General features: G+C 42.4%; 1 pseudogene across 1 annotated transcript in view; it reads right to left on the bottom strand.

Annotated features, from left to right (window-relative positions):
• Positions 1-487: 487 nt before the first annotated feature.
• The window catches only part of LOC144752085 (nicotinamide N-methyltransferase-like), a 77,513-nt pseudogene continuing 70,695 nt past the window's right edge, over positions 488-7,305 (bottom strand). The window contains exon 4 of the transcript XR_013594023.1: positions 488-1,163. The product of XR_013594023.1 is annotated as a nicotinamide N-methyltransferase-like (transcript). The remainder of the gene's footprint in view (positions 1,164-7,305) is intronic.

Genomic DNA, 7,305 nt, shown 5'->3' with positions numbered 1-7,305 from the left:
GCACACACACAGGGCAAGAGCATTAAAGAACAAAACACAAGAGCCAAACAATGTTTGAGAAAATGGAAAATAATTTTACTGCATTACTGCATTATCATTTCTCGGCTGCCAAATAGAATCAAATGCCAGGTCTAATTCATCACCCATCCCACCACTTTTCTCAGTGAGCTTTACTCCCACTTGACCTTTCAGCAAAGTATATTGACTTTATCAGAACCTGGCACAGCTAAGGTACAGTGTTACCAGCAAGTACAAAGCCCATTTGTCATGTATTGAGACAGGGCCGGCTCTAGGCACATGGTGGCCCTGGGCAGGGAGCATAGGTAAGGGGCCCCGGAAGAGAGGGTCTGGGCAGGGCGGAGCGCGGACGCCAGTGAAGAGGGGGTGGGGGGGGGTTAGGGTGTAGAAGTGGAACAGAGCCGGAAGACGCCAAATCCCTGCCAGGGGCCACCACGCAAATATGTATCCATCCTCAGAGGATTAATATTTTAAGGATATATATTGGCGTGGTGGCCCCTGGGGTTTGGTGGCCTTGTGCAGGTGCACAGCTTGCACATGCCTAAATCCGGCCCTGATTGAGAGTAGAGGCAGAAAGCAGAGTACCACAGGTGTCAGCAACAATGGGGTCAACACCCTGTGAAACAGAAGACATTTGATTCAAAACAGAGACAACCTATTCATTTCCTCTTTGTAGCTGATATATCTACAATTATGATTCATAAGTAGAACAAACGGATGTTTCTTTTCTTGCATGAACAAAAATAAAGCCTTCATAATCTGCCACGTCATACAATTGATTAACCGTCCTAGGAAACACCTCCTGTTCCTCAATGACAAAGTGAGCATCCCCCAGTGCTTTCCTGACAAAACTATCATCGATAGATAGATGGTGAAACTTAAGGCTACCAACCATGTAAAATGTCTGTTGGAGACAAGCTATCAGTATTAAATGCCCTCCATTTTTTAACAATGTTGAGGCATTTGTTAAGACACTGCATAACTCCTCTTTATTTGGTGCATGGATCTCCAGACAATGAGGTAACAGCAGGCAGTCAGCCTGGGGCAGGACAGTGGGACACAGCGGGTTACATTTGCTGACATCATGTTTTAGAACTAGTTTGATTTTCCTTTTTAACTTTTTTTGCTTCTCAGTCCATTCTTCCCTAAAAATAAAGAAATAAACACAATTAATATTTGTTTTATCATTGGCCTAAACATGTTCTTTCATTTAGTGGGAAGTTTTTCTGAAAAGTAGTGTGTATAAGAAAATATTCTGAGCCTGATGTACAAAGGTAAACTTCATGTCTGTGTAAGTTTGGACGGAGGTAACCACAAATAACAGGTCTATCTTTTTTTGCGTGGAGCTCTTCACTCCTGCTGATGAGTCTCTGCACTCATAAATGTACTATTAAAATGAAATTTGGTGAATTTTGACAAGAATACACTTACACAAATATGTACGTTTACACTTGTGATTCAGGACGTGTGTATGTTTGGGGACTATATACACGTGCTACAAATATAGTAGATCAAAGTGTGCATTTTCTGTTCTTACTCCACTCCACTGAAGTATGTTGCACTAACTACTAAAGAAAATGTTTCTTTAATAATGCATTAAAAACACCCATTATAATACTTTATAAAACAAAACACTTATGGTTTTTCATCCCTATAATGCAATTTGCCCTCAACCAGATGGAGTTTGTATAATAGTGTGTGATGCTGCAAACATCATAATGACAAGTTTGGTATCCCATGGTGTCTGCTCCACATATTATATGTCTTTTGGAAAGGATAGAAAATTACACATAATTACACATAAATGTATAGAATTGCGTTAAAAGGCAGTGTAATATTTAAAGACAACAATGACTATATTTTTGTCCTGATGATGATGCTGCGATTGCCGTTTCCGGCCATCCTGCAGATACACACAGAAAGCCGGAATACTCACTTCCGGGCGGAAGTTGAGTCCCGGTCTAGTCCTGGGCAACGGACCTGGGAGCACAGAAGCTCCTGTAACGCGGACGTGTTACCGGGGCCAAGACTCGTCAGTATTCCTGCTGGGCAACGCCGCGCTGGAGCGCTGTCTGTTTGTTCATGAAAGCGCCCTGAAGCACTGTTTTGCTGCCAGATAGCCGCTGCGGAGGAGCGCTTGTTTGTTTTTCCTCTTGGTTTCTCCAGGGCTGTACCTGTTTATTTTTTATTAACCCTTGCCGCGCAGGAGCGCTTTAAAAAGGGGTTCAAGGTCATTTTTGCACAGGAGTGCTTGTTTTAGGGTTTGTTTGCTTATCAGGGATGCCATAGGAGATTAACTACGTTCTATTCCCTGCTACACGCGCAGGAGCGCTTTGCTTTCCAGTTTTTGACTTGGTTCCTTTGTACCTGCGCAGGAGCACTTTCTTTTGATTTGAGCTTGGGTGCAACGCGCAGGAGCGCCTCACCTGAGTTATCCTTATCCAGAGCTGAACTTATCTGGGTACCACGATTCCGGAAGCATTGCTGAGTTCCTGGAGGAATACTAGTTCTGTGTGTATCTTTGTGGGGTGGTTCCTTTCTGGTCTAGTTCCTTCTCTAATCTGACTCCTTTCTGGTTTCCAGTTGACACCGGGACGCCCCGCCAGCTCCACACTCTCGTTTAGCCTCTACACCCTGGCTCCCTTCCCTGCGTCCATCTCATCCCTGCGGGGTCTTACCTTCCACGAGGGTCAGGTGGGTATAGGGACGGGTGCTCTTGTCGTCTCTGCGGGATTGCGTCACAAGCAGAGGTAAGTCTTGTGGGGCACCTGACAGATGACCCTCATTTAACTCAGGCATCGAAATGTCGTCGACCAAAAAAACCCCTTATGCAATATGACATTTAAAATATTGTGAAATGCAATGGTGTGTTTATAACAATCTCTGTCTGTAACACTGACTACAAGTACACAGACATATTTTTGCTTTGCTCCTTTTACCATTCTGTTCGTTGTTTTGTCTGAATGTTGTGGGTCACGGCTGTGCCCACTTGTTATTAATGTGTTCATTCAGTTTTTATTAAGAAAATTGTTAAATAAATTCCTTGCCCGGCTGGACAAAAGACATAACACTTATCAGGTGTGTGATTATTAGCTCAGTATACCATTGTGTCCACGAGTAGGGACCACTGTTTTTTGTAACATGATACTGCCCAAGGTCCCTATGGCATACCTTTTGGGTTCCCTTGTCTTTCTTAAACACTCACAAAGTTTTAGGCACATACCGTATTCCCTGGGACCACTGGAGGTCAAAGTAACCATCTACTGTGCTTACCGCTGCTAAGGTATGTTGGTCGCCAGTCCGGCACAACCTTTTCACTTAATGCTACAGCTAGAGATAACTCCATACAACGTTTCTCTGCCATCAGCAGCGCCCCTGTTTGTTGTGTGTTTTTTAATCTTGTTCCCCACATCACTGTGTAATCAGTAAACGCAGCTCTCCCGCAGCCCTTGTTCAGCGGCAGGGACAGCCAGGACAACTCTGCACCTGGGCTCCATGGGCCTGGTAAAATGTAACTGACTGTTCTGTTTGTTTGCACACAGGTATCTTGTGGTTCTCCTGAATCTACTCAGTTTACCTGTACTCTGACTCCTTATGCACTATATGTACATTGACTTTCAAATATTGTAATTTACTTTTCTCATTGTTCAGTTCACCCCTGACCCTAGTCCCAGCTGAATGCATTTTTTCATAATATCACATTTCTAAACCTGTACTTTAAATACCAGGGAGACTGTTGGCAACTAAAGACCGAGTTGTTTAACTGAACTGTCATCTTACTTCATAGAGAGATGTGCTGTGCTCATGGATCTGCTGAATGCTGTGTTTGTCAATCAAACATCCTACCTGCCCAGCCAATCTTCAATTCTCAAACCCTCCTTCCAACATTTGATAACTTTCCCAGCCACCTCCCTTATCTAGGCCAGATAGGGTCATCAAATTGCAGAGAATAAGTTGTAACTATCATAGCCTATGATAGGTAGTGTGTACTTGTTTCTACAACCTATGTCCCAGGAGAATAAATCTACCTGATAATTATTCCAAATTCAAACTCCTTCTGTGACTTGAATCTTCATTATTCTTACCGTACCATATGTCGCCTGCTTTATGCTGTGTTAATTTGAATTGGTCTTTGTCTTGGATTATCCACTCACACTGGGACCTATTTACAAACACCATTTTGTAGTGCATTTGTAAGACTGCATTAATACTATGCTATTGTCAATGCAGAGATTTTCCTTTGTCCCCCATATCTTTATCTGTGTGAAGTCATAGACGTAGATATCATTTTCTGTGGTGGATATATAGGGGAGTGCTGGAAAACAGGAAATGCTTATTGCAAAATTGGAGGGGTTAAGGAAGGAGTAAATAAGGGTTATTGGGGGGGATATGTCATAGTCACAAACAGTACTTTTGAAGCTACTATAGTCAAAACAACCCAAAACTGAAAACATTTACTCCAACATAGAGCTGGGGTGAGTCCAGCACAAAAAAGGATCAACCACTTTCTGCAAGACCCTAAAAATAAAGGGACTTAAAATAAATCTCTATAGGAAATAATGTGAAATTAAATTGAATGTTTAAAGTAGTTGAAAATAAAGATTTTTAATGTAGTTTCTGACAAATTACTTATTATAACTACAAGTGCTATTTGCTCTCCGCTAACTTCATGAGTTTGTCCTACAGTCACAATAAAGCAATCCCAAATTATATTGACAGTAGTGTGCTCCACCTCACGGAGTTGTAGAATGTACACCAACAGGAGAGTCGCGGAGGAGCCTCATCACCACTGATATTTTCCCTCTGTCCCCCAACTTTGTGTCCAACAACCTGAGCCAGCCTGGACTTGACATTGGCTCCTGAGTTGACATCCTACGTGACCTTCACCAACTCATTGTGCATTAGTTGAATAGGTTTTTAATAAATACCGAGACCCAACAATATGGTCAGCTCCAGTCTGGAAAGTTTCGGGGTGATTCGACAAGCGGGGGCTGAGAAAAAAGGGGGTCCCTAAATGTGTTTTCCCCATGTAGTTTTCCATTGGAAACTTTAGACACAGCTACTGCTGAACAAAATTACACCAAATTTAGCAAAAAGGTAGCCCTTGGTTCAGAAAGAAACCTTTTTGTTAAATGGTCAAAATTCATTGAGTAGTTTTTCTAAATTTTAAAGGAAAAATAACTTTATATATCTGGGCGGAGCCTAACCACACATCTCATCGTGAGATCTAATTGGCTGTCAGCACTTAATCCTAAAATTGCTGGCAGCCATCTTGGAACCAACATACATGACAGCACGTCATTGAAATGCCTTGTAGTGAATAGAAGGGTTTGAGGGTCACCAAAAGGAGAACTATAAAGGACTTTAGTTACATTATAAATCAATTTTTGATGGTACTGATGAAGCAAAGCTTCGCATATTTTGCGGCTTGCCGAAGTCAAGAACCTCGTTTATGTGTAATAAGGTAACAAAATGTATGTTTTACTAACATTTATTCTGTTTAGGCAAAGTTCTCGAAGCTTGCCTATGTGTATTTCTAATGAATTTAATCCGTGTCCTCTAATATGGCCGCCGCTTGTATTTTAGTTACTGCGCATGCGTCAGCCACACTCACGTGTCCTGACGCGTCTGCAGAAGTGGAGGGAAAGTTATGCGCATGCGTAATTCATAGCTGTGCTTATCGTGTGGTACTGCTCGTGCCACTGCTCTTGTGATTGTGTCAATGTAGCTAACATTTAATGCAATAATTTTATTTCTTGATGATGAGTTAAAAGTACAAACCCTATGATGTATTTTCATAATGACATTATTATGTATTAACTTGTTTTCGCTTACTTTTCATGTACCGCGGGGAATGGGGGTCCAAACTGATTGGGAGCCATATTGACGGTCTCTTCTGCGCATGACCAGGGAGCATTGAAAAGTGGCCACTTTGGACAGTGGAACTCAGCCAGCTGGCAGCCACAGTCAAGATGCGCCTGGGAAAGCCACCTCTGCGCTACGAGAACGGCGAATGTTGCTCCTCATGTGTTACAATGTTAATATTCTGCACAGTTCTCATGAGAACCCCAAACCTGCTAGGCGGTACCCAAATATGTTAATGAAGGCTTCAAATCGTGTATTGTGAATGGTGTGTTACCCAAATCCTACCTTAGGACCAATCCAAATTGAGGGATTTTGACACTTTGCAACATTGGGGGGTGGTACACTGTCCCCAAACTGTATATCTACCCTGGGTTCACCTAGTGAACCGTCCGACTTGTCTGGTTTAGCTGACCTGTCACTGACCCAACGCACTCAATAGGTGACTGAAGATACAGAGCGCTGCGGAGCACTCTGTCCGAATTTGACCATAGGCTAAGGTTCTACTGAACCTTAAAGTGCTGGCAAGGCACTTAGCTGGGAGTTCGCTGACCCAATCGGGGTCTTGATCGATAGCTGCAGAGCGGGTGGAGCGCAGGCGTTGCTTCCGAACTGTGGGTTCCGGTCCTGTCCTGAAGAGGGTCCTGTCCTGAGGGTTTGCTGTCCTGTCCTGAGGGTCCTGTCCTGCTTCCTATTCCGAGGGTATCCTGTCCTGTCCTGGGTGTCCATTCTGCACCTGCTGTCCTTTGAGGGGTATCCTTCCTTGAGGGTTTCCTGTCCTTAACTGACCCGTGGCCAGGGTTTGGTTTCCACACCTTTCTAGGTAAATATTGCTCTGAACCTCTTGAAATTCTTGCACCTTCTGAATTTCTAACTTTTGCTTTAATAAAGTTCAACATTGCATATGTGATATTTTCCATGCCTTTCTGCAACTATTGAAAGTCATTTATATTTTCCATAAGTTTATTCCTATGTCTTCTCATTTGTTAGAAATTATATTTTGCATAGCAGTGTGTCATTTCCTGATATGGTCTAGAACTTCGTTGCCTAGATTGTTCAAAGGCCCCTTCACCTTAAGTGAAGCGTGTTATTCATTATAAGCTCTCCTATAGTCACTCACACTTAGGCTATCCCTGTTTAGATAATACTGACGTGCATAGTATCTTTTCTCGTTACATTTTATTAGTACTTTGATGATTACTCTGTCATTATTTCTTTATGCATATATAATTTACGTTATCTTGGTTATTGATTGCCTTGTTTATTGTACCTCATGCAAGAAAATAATGAACTTTAGATACACATTTTAAAACTTCCAGTTGTCCGTGGTCATTTAAACAGTATTTGAATGTTATTGGTTGAGTTTGTATTTTACTGCCTTTCCTTTACAGCTAGCTCCCTGATTCATTGTGGTCATTAGGCACC

The sequence above is a fragment of the Lissotriton helveticus genome, chromosome 4_2 (genome assembly GCF_964261635.1).
Source record: "Lissotriton helveticus chromosome 4_2, aLisHel1.1, whole genome shotgun sequence".
Taxonomy (NCBI): domain Eukaryota; kingdom Metazoa; phylum Chordata; class Amphibia; order Caudata; family Salamandridae; genus Lissotriton; species Lissotriton helveticus.
This window is presented reverse-complemented; position numbering and strand designations above follow the sequence as displayed.